Source organism: Pantherophis guttatus, chromosome 6 (genome assembly GCF_059756535.1).
Source record: "Pantherophis guttatus breed Tessera chromosome 6, ASM5975653v1, whole genome shotgun sequence".
NCBI classification, from domain to species: Eukaryota; Metazoa; Chordata; class Lepidosauria; order Squamata; family Colubridae; genus Pantherophis; species Pantherophis guttatus.
The window spans coordinates 26,894,576-26,913,293 of record NC_142068.1 but is presented as its reverse complement, the minus strand read 5'-3'; positions in this window follow the sequence as shown (position 1 = coordinate 26,913,293).

Genomic DNA, 18,718 nt, shown 5'->3' with positions numbered 1-18,718 from the left:
TGATCTCTTCATAAAAGTTCTATGTGAGAGAAGCTCTGCATATAGAAAGAAGAGAGGGGCCAAACTTTTAGGTTAGGAATAGTAAAGCTTCCCATTTTACCTTCTAAAGCAACCGCATTAGTGGCAGGTGGGTAGGAAATGAAGGTCAGAATATTGCAAGCAGCAATATTCAGCAATATATAACAAAGTAACTTAACTTTTCAACATCCATTGTGACATTCATGTATATCTAAAAGGAATGGAGCTTATGACACAGTGCTGTAATTCTGTTTTTCCCACTCTGATGATACCTAGAGAGATCAGATGAAAATATAGATATCAGATGAAAGAAAACTAGATCTGCTTTTTTTCAGTTCAGCTGTACAATAATCTCTGCATGCTTTGATAGGTTCTCCTTTTCTTTCTGTATAATTGTGAAAGTTGGACCATAAAGAAGGCTGAGCGCCAAAGAATTGAGGCCTTTGAACTATGGTGCTGGAGAAGACTCCTGTGAGTCCCTTGGACTGCAAGGCGATCAAACCGGTCAGTCCTAGAGGAGATCAACCCTGACTGCTCTTTAGAAGGCCGGATCCTGAAGATGAAACTCAAATACTTTGGCCACCTAATGAGAAGGAAGGACTCACTGGAGAAGAGCCTAATGCTGGGAAAGATTGAGGGCAAAAGAAGAAGGAAATGACAGAGAATAAGGTGGATGGATGCAGTCACTGAAGCAGTAGGCATGAACCAGTGGTGAAATCTAAAATTTGTTACTACCGGTTCTGTGGGTGTGACTTGGTGGGGGGATAATGTGACTGGGTGGGCGTGGCCAATGGTTTTTTTTTTATTACTTTTAAAACCATTTTTTCTACAACCTCTTCGGCAAAGAGGTTGTAAAAAAATGCTTTCAAAAGGCTCTGGTGATCCCAGCTGAGTTGCCTGATTGGCAGAGGCTTTTTTTCTTTTAAAAGCCTCTGCCGATCAGGCAACTCAGCTTGGATCGTCAGAGGCATTTAAAAGAAAAGAAGCCTTTGCCGATCAGGCAACTCAGCTTGGATTGTCAGAGGCTTTTAAAAGAAAAAAAGCCCCTGCCAATCAGGGAACTCAGCTGGGATCGTCAGAGGCTTTTAAAAGCATTTTTTCCACAACCTCTGAAGAGGTTGCTTTTAAAAGTCTTTGACAATCCCAGCTGAGCCGCGCGATCATCAGAGGCTTTTTTTTTTAACTTTTAAAAGCATTTTTTCGGTCGGAGAGATTGTAGAAAAAATGCTTTAAAAAAAAAAGCCTGTGATGATTGTGCGGCTCAGCTGGGCATGGGGGCAGGGGACAGGGATTTTTGCTACCGGTTCTCCGAACCACCCGCCTCCATTGCTACCAGATCGGGCTATCTGGTCCGAACCGGGAGCATATCACCCCTGGCATGAACTTAAATGGACTCCAGAGGATGATAGAGGACAGGAAGGCCTGGAGGAATGTTGTCCATGGGGTCACGATAGATCGGACATGATTTTGCAACTAACAACAACAAAAATCCTGCTCTCAGCATCTTTTTTTCCTTCGTCTTCTATAATATTTCTGGTATAGATAATATTTACATATAGTTAAGAGTGAGCAATGGCTTTATTGTTTCTAACTGTGAGTAATGCTCTGGTGAGTATGAACTGAGAAACAAACTAAGAGGAAAGGGGAATGTACTGTATACCTAAGGAAAAAGGAATAGTGAAATAGGAGTTGAATCAATTTAGGAATATTCAACACAATCACCATGAATTTTAAATTCCATATGGGAGTGTGCACGATGTGGGTATTTAACATCTTCCTTCTAATTAAAATGGCAACAGGGATTTAAAAAAAAACAATTTGTTGAAATGTACTCATTTGGAAGAGAACTCTCAGAAAAGAAAATTAATTAGTATGTGTGTGATTTTCAAAGACATAACAGATGACAAAGACCAGAGATGAAAGCATTTTTTCATATTTCTGTTGCTGAGTGATTAATAAACACTCAGTATAAAAGGGGTTATATTGCTTTAACATATATGCATACCATCAGGGGGAAAATGGCTAACACTACAGTACTATCTGATGCAAATTTGGAAATGCTTAAAATGAATGTTAGGCTCCACTAAAAGGCATCTATAGTTGCTTAGATAACCAAGTGACTCTTTTAGATGGTTGCCAGGAGCAAATGTTGCAGAACATTGGTGAATTTTACAGAAAGGATTAGGTTACTTTCTAAACTACTAATCCAAGAGTCTTTGGCCAATAATAGCTTTACTGATTGCGAAGAAAATCACTATTTTTGAGAGCTTTTAAGAGATTATCTCATTTTGTTCATAAACCATTGGAACTACTTCTGTTGGTTGCTAAATGCATCCTTCATGAACATAATGTTTCTCCACACTGACAAATATAATTTGGTGGCTGATCTTTTCATTATGTATTGACAATTACAATACTGTCGACTTTTCATCAAGAATTATTTTCTTTACAATGTTGTCTAAGAAATATGTCATTAGTGACCTCAAACTGGCATCAGAGAAACTAGTCACAGGACACAAATTTCACAAGTCCCTTCTGCAGTCCTGCTTCTTTATTCATGCTGACTTTCCATCTTTGTTCAGGAGACAGCTTTCCCTCTGTTCTCAGCTCCAGTGGGTCATGAAGACTGAAACTAGGAGGGAGCCCTATGTGAAAACTGTGGCTTGTTTGTATGGGAAGGTAAGATCCAAAGTAAGAAAGGAACATTGGAAGAGCAAAATTACATAAGTACCCAGGACACCAATGTAATACTACAATGTTTAGTTAATTAAATTATGATTTTCGTTATACTGTTTATTACAGTAATATGTAGTAGTTGTTATTATTTACTTTATTCATTAAACATGAAACTCAGTCAACTGTACATTCAAAAATGCATCACAAATACCATTGACTGTGCTAATGGTTGATACGGGTTGCTGCCAATGTCCTAGGTATCAACCAAGTACCTTCTTAAGATGTACAATGTTCCAAGTAGTGCAGTTTTTTACAGTTCCGCTGGTGTTATTGCAGGAAGCTGCAATTTGTTGATGTCTTATAAAATTCTTGGACATGGTACCAAGTGCCCTGATGACAATGGGTATCACTGTTACATGTTTCATCCATAGCCGTGTAGTTTCCATGGCCAGGTCACAATATTTCATGATTTTTTTCAGTTCTTTTTCTTCGACTCTGGCATCTCCGGGTACCGCGATGACAATAAATTGTACATTTCGGTTTTCGACAACTGTGATCTCTGGTGTGTTATGTTCCAAGTGTTGTTGTTGTTGTTGTTATTGTTATTATACTTTTATTCATTAAATATGAAACTCAGTCAACTGAACATTTAAAAATGTATCACTAATATTATTGACTGGCACTGATTGCAGGTTGCTGCCAGCATCCAGATACCAAATATCTTCTTAAAATGTATGATGCTCCGAGTAGCGCAGTTTTTTGCTGTTCCGCTGCTGTTATTGCAGGAAGCTGCAATTGTCCAAGTTTTGGGATTTTGTCCCAGTCGCTTTACAGTTGCACGCCCTGGTTCCCCAGCAGTAGCAACTGAGCCCTATAGCCCATTTTTTGACAGATGTCTAGGAGCCATAGCATTGTTGACCCAGGCAATGACCGATCCGGTATGGAATTTTGTTGATTTCTTTTCATCATTGGTGATGGTAGGTGCCTGGGTTGGTTCATGGTGGCTAAGCCACTACCGATCTGAGGATCAGCAATCCCATAACCATAAGGACTGCAGCCAATAGTTGTCCAGGCCCAGCCACGTGTTGTTGTTGTTGTTGTTGTTATTGTTGTTGTTGTTGTTATTGTTGTTGTTGTTGTTGTTGTTGTTATTATTATTATTATTATTATTATTATTATTATTATTATTATTATTGGTTAAGCAGGCCTACACTGTCTGAATACTTTGTATACTCCTTTATATATTCCTGAGTCTAGAGATTAGTATAAATGACATCTCAACTGTTGATTTACTTCTTAAATCATCCCATATTCTAGCTAGTTCCAGGGATTAGGAAATAATTGTGGTATGAGTATATTTTAGAATGAAATAAGCTTTTATTACCTTAGTTTTAAAAAATCAGGTGTTAATATCCTGAGTGCTTTGGCAATTATGGGTAGGGAGGTGGCAAAACATGTTTTGATCCAGTACATTCAATGAATAAGCACCAAAATCACAAATCACATAATTTGAAAATATGCAACCAGTGGTGGGTTGCCCCCGGTTTGGACTGGTTCGCAAGAACCGGTAGTAAAAACAGAGGGAGGCTCCACCCACTGATCCAGAAGTCATCAAAGTTGATCCGCGCATGCACAGAAGAGCATGTGCGAGCGAGGGAAGCAAGCGTGCACGGGCGTGATGCAAACCGGTAGTAAAGGTAAGTAGAACCCACCCCTGTATTCAACCATAATCCAACTATCAATTCAACTGCAAAGTATTTGTTTGTTAGTTTCTATGGTGCCTTCCATGTACAAGCTGTTTTGCATAAATGTATCAGCCATTCTCTTCTAGGGAACCTTAAGTTTTACTGTGCAGAAAAGTAACAAAAGGGGCTAAGGAAGGAATTTGGTGAAGCATAGCAAAGTAAAAATGGCCCAGTTCAGTCTAGTTACAAAATTCAAAGAGGTTATATGATCAAAGAGTCAAGGTAAGGATGGATCAAATTCCCACATGGTAATCAAGATACTCTTGAAACCAGACAGAATCTCACCATATTGGCTGTGGATTAAAAATGCATGCTGTGGAAGGATCCTTGTAAACCACATTCTGTTCCTCATAAGAATAGAATAGAATAGAATTTGTTATTGGCCAAGTGTGATTGGACACACAAGGAATTTGTCTTTGCTGCATATGCTCTTAGTGTACATAAAAAGACAAGATACATTCGTCAAGAATCATAAGGTACAACACTTAATGATAGTCATAGGGTACAAATAAGCAATCAAATCATAGGGAGATAAGGTAGACAAGATTAAAATTAAATTAAATATTTTCATTCACCCGCAACTTTTTTTTCCAAGTTTTTCTTTGTTTATTCATATCTCACCTCAATTATTTTCACAAATAACTCAAGGTGGCAAATATATCCAACATACTCTCCTTTTTCTAGTATCCCCACAATAACAAACCTGTGAGGTGAATTGGGCTGCAATCTTGCATATGTTTCTCCAATTTAGACAGCTGAGAATGATTTGTTTTGGACAAGACAAGAGGTTTGATATTTGTCCACTCCTACAAGAAAGGGATAGCTTAGTCTTGGCTCTTTGCTTTTGACCTTGCCCCACTAAGCCCCCATAACTGCCATCCCAACCTGGACTGATTTGGAAGCCACTACAATATTGTCATTTGTTAAGATATTTCATCTTTTTTCCCCCTGGGAACTAGCACTGTTGTGTATAGGCCTCTAGTATCTACCAATTTTATTTAGAGCAAAAACACTATGAGGAAGGTCAGATTAGAGATAATGCTCCAAAGCATGAAGCTGAACTGGGACTTTCCCATCTACAAAGACCAAACCATTCTTTGTTCACAGCAGAGGAGGATTTTCATTTACTATTCAACTGATAAACCCTTTGAACAATGTTTGTGTAGCTGCCTGTTAGGAAGAAAGAAACAACACAGTGGAATATTTTTTTATGATTGTAGCCTATGTCTGGATCACAAGATTTTATTGAAAAATTCTGTTCAACACACTTGAGAATTCTGGAGGGAAAATAGATACATTCCTAGATGATGATTGAAGATTTATCACAGTTTGTCTATTTAATAAATAATGAAACCTCAGGAGAATATTAACTGTTAGTTGGCTATTTACAGCTGAGAATATGTGTTAACATCAATTTCCTTTGCAAAAATTCAGAGGAAAATAAGAGTATCTTATTACAAAGCAGCATGTTCTTAATTAGCTAAAATATATAATGTCAGGCTAATCTTTCCTTATACAATAACTTGTTTGTGTGATTTAAAGTATGCAAAAAATAGAGACAGTCATCCTGTTTTTCCATGTCCAAACCTCCAAAATCAATTGTTGGGTAACACCTATCTTAGGAACTACTATCAAAGTCATATGTAAACTTTCAATTCTCCAGAATCCCATTAAGGCTCATTAGCTATGACTAGAAATGCTTTTCAAATCTAAGTGCCAATTAGCCACAGCTAGAGACTGCTGATGTCAGGTAACACCTGAATACTGAGGCCTTGATACAGGAGAGTAGTCTTTTGTGTGTTGTTGCTCGATGCTTGATCTGGATTGAAGCCAGCCTACACTGGCAAAGGAAATTTAATCTTGCTCTTCCCCCTGTTGCTCTTATTTTGCAAAATTACCACCTCCTTTTAGGGGTGTATCAGCCTAGCATTTACAAAATGCATATTGACTGCAGGAGAAGAACTTTTTGCTGAATAAGAGAAGAGAGAAATAAAATTAATACATAGTGGACATAGTGCATAGTGGACATAGTGAAGATTGGGATTTAGCATATATTTATGTTAAGATAAATAAAATACATGAAAGACTGTATGGCTTGAGTATAAGATAAAATACTAATGGTTGATTCCCTTTTCAGATGTTTATGTCTGGCTATTATTGTGAACTGGCAAACTATTTTGATACAAGAAAAGGAGGAAGAGAATGAAATATTAGCCCATGTAATATTCCCTAGGAAAGGAAGGGAATGACAGCCTCAAAATGCAAAGTCTTTCTCCAGTTGAAACAAGATAAACCTTTTGTGATAGTATGAACCAAACGACTATGAGTTGGTTGAAAAATAATTGAACCTATATTTTGTTCTTTGATAAGGAATTTAAAAGAGAGGATGATGGTAGGATATGATATTTGGCTGCATTAATTTTTCAAGGGTGTGTTCTCAGCCTTCTCACCCAAATGCACATTAACATCTGTGGATGATGCCAGTTCTTTGAGTCAGATGTCTTGTATTCCCTAGCTTTCTAGCTGAATAATGAGGAATGGCATGTATATATTCATTTATAAATTTTCACTGCAGCAAAACCTTGATGGAAGGATCATTTGGATCGAAGGGGTGTCCATTAAATAAGAATACCATTACACTCATAGATTCTATCTTTTTTTCTTTTTTCTTTTTTTATAATTTTTTATTGTAAACAAACATACACATATAGACATAAACGTTAAAACAAACTAGACATAAACTAACTATACAATGAAATCAAGTCACATAACTTGAATTTTGAATTTTGAAAATAGAGCTACTTCGGTAATTATATATCAATATATCTATATGTATTATCTTTCATCTTGTATCAATGTTTATATAACGATATTTCCTTTTATTTCCTTATTTTTGTATTATTGGGTGGTAATCTCTTATTTCGTGTCTTTTTTGTCTAACCATTTGTACCATTCTTGCCAAATTAAGTAAAAATCTGTATCTTCTTTTCCTTGTATTTCTTTGGTCAATTTGTCCATTTCTGCACATTCCATAATTTTTTGTATTATTTTTTCTTCTGGTGGCGTGTTTTCCAATTTCCACATTTGTGCGAAGACGATTCTAGCTGCAGTTAGGATGTGTATTATCAAGTATTGTGTCTCTTTTTTATAGTCCTTTGTCAGTATACCTAATAGATAGGTTTCTGGTCTGAGGGGTACTTTTTGGGCGGTAATTTCTTCCAGCTGACTTTGAATTGTTTTCCAAAATTTTTTGACTTTGGGGCATGACCACCACATGTGGTAGTAGGTCCCCTTCTGTATTTTACACTTCCAACAGTTCTGATTAGTATTGGGAAACATCCTTGCCAGCCGTGCAGGGGGGAGATGCCACCTATAAAACATCTTGTACGTATTTTCTTTGTAGGGCACGGACATTGTCAGCTTAGTATTTACTTTCCATATTTTTTCCCAATTGGGATTCTATCTTTTTTTCATTTGGAATTTGCTATATGTACTTGCAAAGATATTCCTCTAGAGGAATTTTATTCAGCCTCAGGTTTAGGGATTGTTTGAGAACTCCTTTTTTCCAATTATGGATAAACATGAACATCAATAACAAAAGAGGGCCTGCATTGACCATGTAGCCTAGAGCATTATTGTCCATTCTGATGCTTCTTGAGGTACTGAAGCATAGCTCCTAATATTCCTAGTTAGTATCTCTGTCAGATTTTGATCTCCAAGTTGAGGAAAAACTTACTTTATAGTAAAAGGAGAGAAAAAAAGGGCAGCTACAAATCATATATTTAAATACTTCCTTATTTCATCTTTTAGATACAAGGCAAATATACATTTTTTTAAAATCTGGGTACTGTGGATAACTATAGTGATAATTCTTTATCTTCAATTGTTTTAATACTTTTGTATTCTTTTTCATTGCTTATATCTTTTTTCCTGGTGCTTCCTGAGATAGCTATGTGTCCATGAGATATTGTTCCATCTATTTTCTCATTCAAGCTCTTTATTTTAATTTAAAGCTGTGGAATTTTAATTTAAAAATCAGTATGAACATTCAATGGATCAGAAATCTTCCCCCTAGTGGAAGGTTAAGTGAAAAAAAAACCCCTGTTGGGCCACTAATCCTTAGATAAGAGGTTCTGGTTCTCTTTCCAATAAAAATATTAGATCACAGGTGTCAAATTTGCGATGTCATCTTGCTATCACATGATGTTTCACAATGTTTTTTTTCCCTGCGTGGAGCTGGAATGGGCGTGGCCTGCGCATCCAGCCTGTAGGCCACCAGTTTGACACCATTATATTAGATGTTTGGCGCAGGAGGTAGCTTTTTTAAAAGAGAGAGAGAGAGAGAGAGAGAGAGAGAGGGAGAAAGAGAGAGAATAGACAATTCATTTCTCCACAGCTAGTTATAAACTAGCGAGCAAATAAATAGGTTGGAAATGTTCCAAAACAAGAACATTATGACCTAATGCTAAATATTTTATATGTAAATAATGATTTCATTCTGGCAAGCAATAAGATGCATTACTATAAATACATGCATAGAGGTATAATATATGATTTGAAATGTTTGGTATAGTTAGACTAGGGGCCTGCAATTTTAATTACTCAAAAGCCACAAAACCCTTTGACATCTCTCTCTCTCTCCCTCCCTTCCCCCATCTTTCTGTATCTCTCTATGTCTCTCTCCCCCTCTCTCTATATCTCTCTGTCTATGCCCCAGCCGCTTCTCATCCCCCGCTATCCCCCTCACCTTCTCAGGCCAGGCGAGGAGTGACTGGGAGGGCAGGGGGAGGGGTGGGGTCAGCTAGTGGTGGGATCACCCAACAGGGAGCCACAGCAGAGGGCTAAAAGAGCCACAGGTGGCTCAGGAGCCGCAGGTTGCTGACACCCAAGTTAGACTACAGTTCCAAATAGTCCATGGATGGAACTTCATGTAACAATGCAAAGTAATTATCGATGCTTTCAGTAAAGCTTGTTTATATAATTTCAGTGAAGTTATTTCTTATGTGGGAAAGTTAGGTTGTGTGGATCTTTTAAATAAATAAATGCGTATCTGTTCTACAGTAATAAAATGCTTTATTTCATGAAAGACGTTACTCAGTCTAGTCATCACTGTATCACTGATAAACTGACTTCTTCTACCTTTTACAGTTATTACCCAAGAAACTGTGGTTGTTTTCGGGAAAGCGGTCACAAAAATAGAACTTTTGAAATCAATTTGTGACTTAATTTTAAAGCTATCAATTTTACTTCCTGGTAGCTACACTCTTAAAGAATCAAAGTTTATTTTGAAATTGTTGAGTCATCACTGAGCCAGAACTGTTTCGCTTCTGCACTTTTTTGTACATCTGTGTAGGAAATACAAATACGTTGAAAGCAGAAACTTAAATGTCATTGATAGATGTTTAATAATGCAGGTTAGCTATCAAATGCATCCTGACTATATTTTCTAAATCCTTTAATTTAAAGCTCTCAGACTGGTACACAAAATAAATGAGTACTTCAGAATCAGAAAAGGTCACCTTGACACAGATTTGAAAGTGTGTCTTAAAAATCAGCTCCAAATGATAGACACTGTGATAAAATACAGAATACGTTAAGAGTTTTATTTTTAAAGGGAAGAGCTAGTTAATGGAGCTTTCAGTTTCCACTGCCACCCATAAAAGCTAACAATCTTGGGCATATCTTGACATTAAGATGAAATAATCAATACTTAATAGCAGACAGAAGAGCTTATGTATGAGAGAAATATTTTTCTAAATATCAGGTTTCAAAAGTTATTTCTGGATGCTCCAATTCTATAGGAACAGAAAAATCTTCATGTGTTAATGGAAGCATAGTTGTTTTCTTCTACTCCTACTTCTTCCGATATTGTTTTTATTTATGCCTCTAGTCTTTGCTTATGATGGGGTTTCACTTTTAAGTTGGAATTCTCAGTGTGGACTAGAACATTTATTAATTGCATTGAATACACTTAAAGCTATACCGTTGAAACAAAAAAGAATTACACACATAACAAAGGAACTGAAGCAAGCATTGCAAGGTGTCACATTTGACTCCCTCTGTTTCCCAGATTCATTCTTACCAATCCATAAGACGAAGGTATCTTAGGGTTCTGAACATATGGTGGATGAAATGCACACTACACATATGTACTATGTAAATATTTGGAGTAACAGGGCAACTGCAGATCATTGCATATGCATTTTTCTTGATGTGAAATGTGATTGCCTGTTTTCATGGAATGTACAGAATAATTTATGGACCATTCAGTTCCATTTTAGAATATATTTCCAAGAGAAATATAAACAGTGGCTTGGTTATTTATTTATTATAAAGACTTGACACAGTTCTTTGGTGTGGAATATGGAAGAGCTTTAAAATATTTATTCCAAATATATTTGCAAATTTAGCCTGACCCCTTCAGCCTTGAGGACATGATTTCCTAGTATCGTTGAGATGGGAAGAATGTATATTGTTTCTAAAACTGTTGCAGCATGGAACAGGGAAGAAGAAGAAATTTCCTCTCCTTCTCTGCTGCCTGCCTCTCTCCTCACCCTGGCCAAGCCCAGATTCTTTCTTCTCTATTTCTCTTCATCATTGCTAAAGAACTCAACTTCTGTTTGCAGGAGCTCACTATAGGTCAGTGATGGCGAACCTTTTCCAGACTGACTGTCCAAAGTACGCATGTATGTGCCCGAACCCCCCAAATGCAATGGATGCAGCCCTGCGCATGCAGCCTGCCTCCCATGCATGTGTGCATGCCCTACACATGTGCCCCACCCCTGTGCATGCATGAACACACCCACATGCACCCCACCCCTGCATGCAGCCCATCCTCACATGCACCCCACCACTGCATGCACCCCACCCCACACATGCACATGCCTCTATATGGATTTCCTGCACATGCGCTACAGAGACCCAAAGACCAGCTTGCCGGCAGGAGACACACGTGCATGCATGGCAGAGCTGATCTGGGGCGATGGCTCGCATGCCCACAGAGAGGGCGCTGGCTGCCATCTCTGGCACATGTGCAATAGGTTCACCATCACTACTATAGGTCATTTTCCAACAGCTCCTGCTGTCAGAGGCAGCAAAACTATTTCCCAACAAGTACAGTCCTAAAGGGAAATCCAGTGAAGGGCAAAGATGCAAGAAAGTGAGCTATCTGTACTTGGTTGGGTAGTAGCGGAAGCCAGGCAGACAAAGAATGAGATAAGAAATGCTAGAGATGTTACCTAGGAAAAGATCAGCACAGCAGGAGATGGCAGAAAACTGCATGGAAGTTTCCAGTGGGATCACTGATCTTGTGGAAGATGATATTCTCCCACACAAAAAGAGGAGGGGGAGGAAGAGGCGGAAGGGATGGATGGTTGCTGGATGAGATCAATGAGACATATACATTAGTAGCTGTGGATGGGAGATGAGCCTACAAATTGCCAACTTTGCTCAAACATCATGTCACATGAAATTGTTTAGGAAGTTTTATGGCATTTTCTGAAAGGGTAAATTCTTAGAAAACTAAAAGTTAATAAAGAAACAATATTGGTATCAGACAAGCCTCTCAAGACCAATAAACAAGGAAATCATAAGCTTCCACTTATAAGCTTCTCTTTCTTTGTTCATCAATTTTCTTAATTCAAATGCTTGGGATACCCAAAAGACTCTCTCCAGATGCTCCCAAAACATAGGAGACCAGAATGAGCAAATTTTTATAGAAAAAGGGACTGGAAAGTTGTAAATTTCTTTCAGTATTCATACAATATATTCCCACTGGTTAGTATTAGTCAATAGTGTTGATTGGACTGACAGCATGGAACTTATCTGAGACTGCCAAAATAGATACTTCTTATAACTGATTCAAACCATATGTAAGACCTGTGAAGAACATGTGTTGATGCTATCAGTAAACCCATTTAAATTGATCATAAGAAAGGAGCGGCTGTTTTATTACATAGCATACAAGTAGGCTGATCTAGATTAATGGCTGAGAACTAGATATTCCAATGTTGGAAGAAATGTCCATCTCGGTTCAGTTCCAAGTGGGAAGAAAAGACACTGGAAAGTGTCTTTCCACTGCTTGGAAAGATGGTTTAATGGTGGACAGGACCACATGGTTTGAGGTCCTGGGCAAAAAGAGCACATGGGCGAGAGAGGGAGAGAGATTTATACCCTCTGTTGGGCTTTGAATTTGCTTCCTGTTCCTGCGGCAAGAAATGTATCCTGATTGGTTGCCAGACTTCCATGCTTGGTTGAATCTTGCTTGGTGATGTAATCTTCCCAGGTGCCATGTGGTGAGATGGGTAGAGGGCTAATCCTATTATGTCCTGAGGGTAAAGGTCTTTTGTGTTGTAGATAAACCGGCCCAGCCTTTTGTCTTCTAAATAACCCAAGTATCTGCTGGGGACAGGGAGGTGGGGCTGAATTTTTGTCTTTAGATTTCTATTTCTCTTTTAGGGGAAAAGAGCCCTGGTGGCGCAGCAGACTAAAGCACTGTTATTAATATCAGCTGCCTACAATTACTGCAAGTTCAAATCTCACCAGGCTCAAGGTTGACTCAGCCTTCCATCCTTTCTAAGGTAGGTAAAATGAGGACCCAGATTGTGGGGGCAATAAGCTGACTTTGTATAAATATACAAAAGTATAAAGGTTATTGCTTAACGCATTGTAAGCCGCCCTGAGTCTCCGGAGAAGGGTGGCATATAAATCAAATTTTATATATATATATATATATATATATATATATATATATATATATATATATATATATATATATGGCCATGATGAGAGTTGTTGGGAATTGTAGATCAACAATGTAAGAGAATCAGATATATTCCATGTACACCAGGGTGTCAAACTCACATCATCACAGCAGCATCACGTGACGTATTGGGACTTTCCCCCCCTTCACTAAACCAGATGAAGGGCATGGCCAGCATGTGACACGTCCAGCCCACGGGCCGGGAGTTTGATAGCCCACTGCAGTTTGATATACCAATATATTAGTACACTAATATATTTCAGGTCTTCTGAACACATTCTTTTTCAAAGTGTAATCTGGAACTGGCATGGATTGTGCTTAATCTAGTGTTGATTTTTCTAATTAAAAGTCCCCTTTAATTCATAATGGCTAAAACAGTTTGTGTGAATATTCCCCCTTTAAAGAAAACAAAAAAGCTTCATGCTGAGGACTAACTTTGAGCATGTGGGTACTTTGGGTATGTGAAATACCAGGCAGATTTTAATCATACCCACCAAGGACATTGTAATCATATATATTTTGTCACTTGGTACAACATCTGAAGGAAAGAGCTGCCAAACTAGCTTAATGGTAGAGAGAAGGACGTACTGTGCAGTTTTGGTTGCAACATATCAATTGCACATATTTCTTATAAATCACAATTACAAAACAGACCAAAAGCAATGAAATCAGGCTATATTTAGTATTGTCATAATTGCTGATAATTTTTCTCTGTAGTCAAACATTCTTTGGAAGTCCTGCGGTACAAATAAACATGGGATGGTATTTATGCCCATAAATTCTACTTATCTTTTCTGGCATTAGGCATTGTAAAAATTTATTTGGTTGGTTAAAATGCAATGCTGATTATTTCATCTTTTCCCACAATGTACTAAAGAAATTATTTGTAAATAGATAAGCTATAAAAATAGAGATGAGGACAAGGTCTTTCTTTTGTATGCTTGTTATACAAAGTTATAAGTTAACTTTGTTATTTTCTTATAGGAATATGGAAAACATGTAACAGGTATCTGCAGTGAGCATCTAACAAACAAGGACACTTCAAATCCATTAAACCAAAAGCTTTTCAGTTGCTTGGAGGAGAATAAAATCTATCTATCTCAGATTCTAATGTGCCCAAAAATATTTCTCTGCTTTCTCTCCGCAACAGAATATATTTTTATGAAAAATAAAAGTCTGATACAGTCTGTTTAGGATGCAGCCTGCCTCTCCTGAGCCAAACAAATCTCTGTATAATAAACTGTATCACTCCCAAATGGTTGCATGTATATTTACAAATTCATTTATGCTAAATCATAATAATAAATCACAGGAAAGGAAATGTAATATTGCACAAAATGCCTAGAGTACAAATGTGAAGCTAGTCAAATGACACGAACCATGTTCTGTTTAGATTTTTGTTGCTGTTTCTTCACTTTGTTTCTAGATTTTTCTGGTTAAGCTCCTCAGTTGAAAAAGATACAAGCAATTTTGATAGTGATTATTCTACAAATTGCCACATCTTTTGCATTCTGCTTAGACAGAATTCAGCAAGGCCTTGCTTTTTTTTTCCCCAGACGCTTTTTTTAGAAACATAGGTTATATTTCAGGATCTTGTATGTTTCTATAATTTTAACTTCTCATTTATTTTTGCAATTGAAGGAATCTCTTGAAAAGAGACAGCCTGGTAGTCCGAAGGGAGCTGTGGGAAGCGCACTAGCATGTCTATATGCCAGGGAGAGATCAATTTCAGAAATTCAACTTTAGATTGTGTAACTCTTCAAAAATTAGTTCCTTCAAGTAATGGTTATTTGGATATAGTGTAATTTTCTGAGCGCCAATTGCATGTTTTCCACTGCTTATATAACTATAGTGTTAAGAGTGCTACAGACTTACCTGCAGTTGTTTGTTTCGTACATACATTTATATTGTGTATTTTGTGCCATGTTTTCATGTAAAGATAATAATTGACAGGTATAAAAATGGAATGCACGAGAACTATTTGAAGCAGACCGTAGATGCAGAAGGGTTTGTTCTACTGGAAAAAAAAATGCCAGTTCTTAAAACACAAAGATGTTTTCAAAGTGAGACATGGTTTCCATGAGAACAGAATGAGGTGACAACATTCAAGTGGAGCAGTATCAGGTGGTAAGAGAACAGTACCAAGCGGGTAGTTTGTCAGAAGTTATTAAAGTGGATAGAAACTGTAGTACTTCAAAGCCACTACATAAAAGGAGGTACCATGCATGGTGGGTTTCTTTCCTTAATTCTTCTGGAATTCAAACTTAACATGGCCTATTAGACATTGGGGGTTGTATTGTTTTCAGATGTCAGAGTGACTGAATAATAATAATAATAATAATAATAATAATAATAATAATAATAATAATAATAATAATAATAATAATAATAATAATAATTTTATTTCTATACTGCCCTTCCTCCGAAGGACTCAGGGCGGTGTACAGCCTATTTAAAAACAGAATAGACATCAATTTAAAATAATTTAAAAGTATTAAATAAATTTGGCTTAATTTAAAACCCCAAAAGTTTAAAACATCCAATATAAAATTATGTTGCTAACCCAGCCTGGTGGAACAATAGGGTCTTGAGTGCGCAGCGAAATACCCGGAGGTCAGAAATCTTACGAATTTCCGGGGGCAGTTCATTCCACAGGGCTGGGGCTCCCACAGAGAAGGCCCTCCCCCTGGGTGTCGCCAGCCGACATGACTTGGCCGATGGCACCCTGAGGAGACGCTCTCTGTGGGAGCGGACTGGTCGGTGGGAGGCTATTGGTGGCAGAAGACGGTCTTGAAGGTACCGGGGTCCTATGCCATGGAGCGCTTTAAAGGTGGTGACCAACACCTTGAATCGCACCCGGAAGACCACTGGGAGCCAGTGCAGCTCGCGCAGGAGGGGTGTCATGTGGGCGCAACGGGTTGCACCCATAACCACCCGCGCAGCCACATTCTGGACCAGTTGGAGCCTCTGAGTGCTCTTCAAGGGGAGCCCCATGTAGAGAGCATTACAGTAGTCCAACCGGGAGGTAACAAGGGCGTGAGTGACTGTGCGCAGGGCATCCCGGTCCAGAAAGGGCAGCAACTGGCGAATCAGGCGGACCTGATAAAAGGCCCCCCTGGCCACAGCCATCATATGCTCTTCTAAAGACAGCCATGTGTCCAGGAGGACACCCAGATTGCAAGCCCTCTCTGTGGGGGGCAAAGATTCACCCCCAATAGTCAGCGATGGCACCTGCTGACTATATCGGGATGCCGGAAGCCACAACCACTCGGTCTTGGAAGGGTTGAGTTTGAGCCTGTTCCTCCCCATCCAGACCCGCACGGCCTCCAGGCAGCGAGACATCACATCAAGGGCATCGTTGGGGTGGTCTGGGGTGGAGATGTACAGCTGAGTGTCATCAGCGTACAGATGACACTTCACCCCAAAACCACGGATGATCTCATCCAGCGGCTTCACATAAATGTTGAACAGGAGGGGCGAGAGGACCGACCCTTGCGGCACTCCCCATGCAAGATGCCTCGAGGTCGACCTCTGTCCCCCTGCCAACACAAACTGTGAGCGGTCGGAGAGGAAGGAGGAGAACCACCGCAGAACAGTGCCCCCTATTCCTAACCCCCTCAACCGCTGCAGCATGATACCATGGTTGATGGTATCAAAAGCTGCTGAGAGAACTAGGACAGAGGAGCAGCCCCTGTCCTGAGCCCTCCAGAGATCATCCACCAACGCGACCAATGCTGTTTCTGTGCTGTACCCCTGCCTGAAGCCCGACTGGCATGGGTCCAGATAGATAGCTTCATCCAGGTGTCGGGGAAGCTGTCGTGCCACCACGCTCTCAACAACCTTCACCACAAAACAAAGGTTGGAGACCGGACGGTAGTTGGCTAATTCAGCTGGGTCCAGGGAAGGCTTCTTGAAGAGGGGCCTCACTACCGCCTCTTTCAAGGCAGCAGGAAAGGCACCCTTGCTCAGAGAAGCAGTTATAATCCCCTGGAGCCAGCCTCGTGTAACCTCCCGTGAGGCCAGTACCAACCAGGAGGGACACGGGTCCAATAAACACGAGGCGGCACAAATCTTACCCAGAACCCTGTCCACATCCTCGGGAGCCACAGGCTCAAACTCCTCCCAGATAACATTCTCAAGACCTGCCCTCGTCTCCTCCCGTGGACTCATCCAATCGGAGTCCAAGCCATCCCGAATCCAAGCGACTTTATCATGCAGGAATTGCACAAAATCCTCAGCACGACCCTGCAAGGGATCTTCCCGCACTCCCCCCCGAAGAAGGGAGTGGGTCACCCTAAACAGGGCGGCTGGGCGGTTCTCTGCAGATGCGATAAGAGCGGAAAAATGGTTAGATTTTGCCGCTTTTATCGCCACTAGGTAGGTCTTGATATAAGACCTCACCTGTGTCCGGTCGGAATCGGATTGACTAGTCCTCCAAATGCTCTCTAGGCGTCTTTTCCGACGCTTCATCTCTCTCAGCTCCTCAGAGAACCAAGGAGCCAATTGAGATCGGCATTGGGTCAGAGGCTGCAAAGGCACGACACGGTCCAAAGCTCCAGCGGCCGCCCTTTCCCAGGCGGCCACCAGCTCTTCAGTCGAGTCGTGTGTCAGAGTCTCAGGAAACAGCCCAAGCTCCATCAGGAACCTTTCGGGGTCCATCAGGCGCCTGGGACGGAACCATCTGGTCAGTTCCGTCTCCCTGCGGTGGGGGAAAGCGGTAGGAAAGTCCAGGTGGAGGAGCGAATGATCTGTCCATGACAAGGGTTTGATGTCTAGATCCCCTCTAGTGATGGATGCTTTTAACTCAGAAAATAAACAACAACTCTGAATTTGTTTTTATTGTCTTGGCTCAGTGGTAGCAATAGCACTTTGACTTATATACCAGTTCACAGTGCTTTTTCAGCCATCTCTAAGCAGTTTACAGAGTCAGCCTATTGCCCCCAACAATCTGGGCCCTCATTTTACCTACCTCAGAAGGTTGAAAGGCTGAGTCAACCTTGACTCAACCAGTGGTAACTCCATTTGAGGCCCCTAAGCCTTAAGATAAGGTTAAAGATCTCAAGTTCATTGATGCCAACAAAGCAGGTCCTAGCTTGTACAAAGGATGCTTGTGGTGTGGTAATGATGGCAAATTAATTGTATAATAATAATAATAATAATAATAATAATAATAATAATAATAACAACAACAACAACAACAACAACAACAACAACAACTTTATTGTCATTGTACGTGTATACACAATATACCTGTACAACGAAATTCACTTAATACCCAAAGACCAGGTCCAACACACATAACAATCCCCAAACACACTCCCATATTAATTATATGATTAATTAATTAATTAGCATGTACCTGTATATGCTTTCATTTTGCATACAATTAGGATTTTCAGGGAAGCCAATCTATAATCTTGTAATATTATATTAGGTGACAGCAAGTAGGACAAGTTAGCCAACCTTAAAAAAACCTTCCCCAAATAACAAAATACTTCACAAAACAAAACAGAACTCA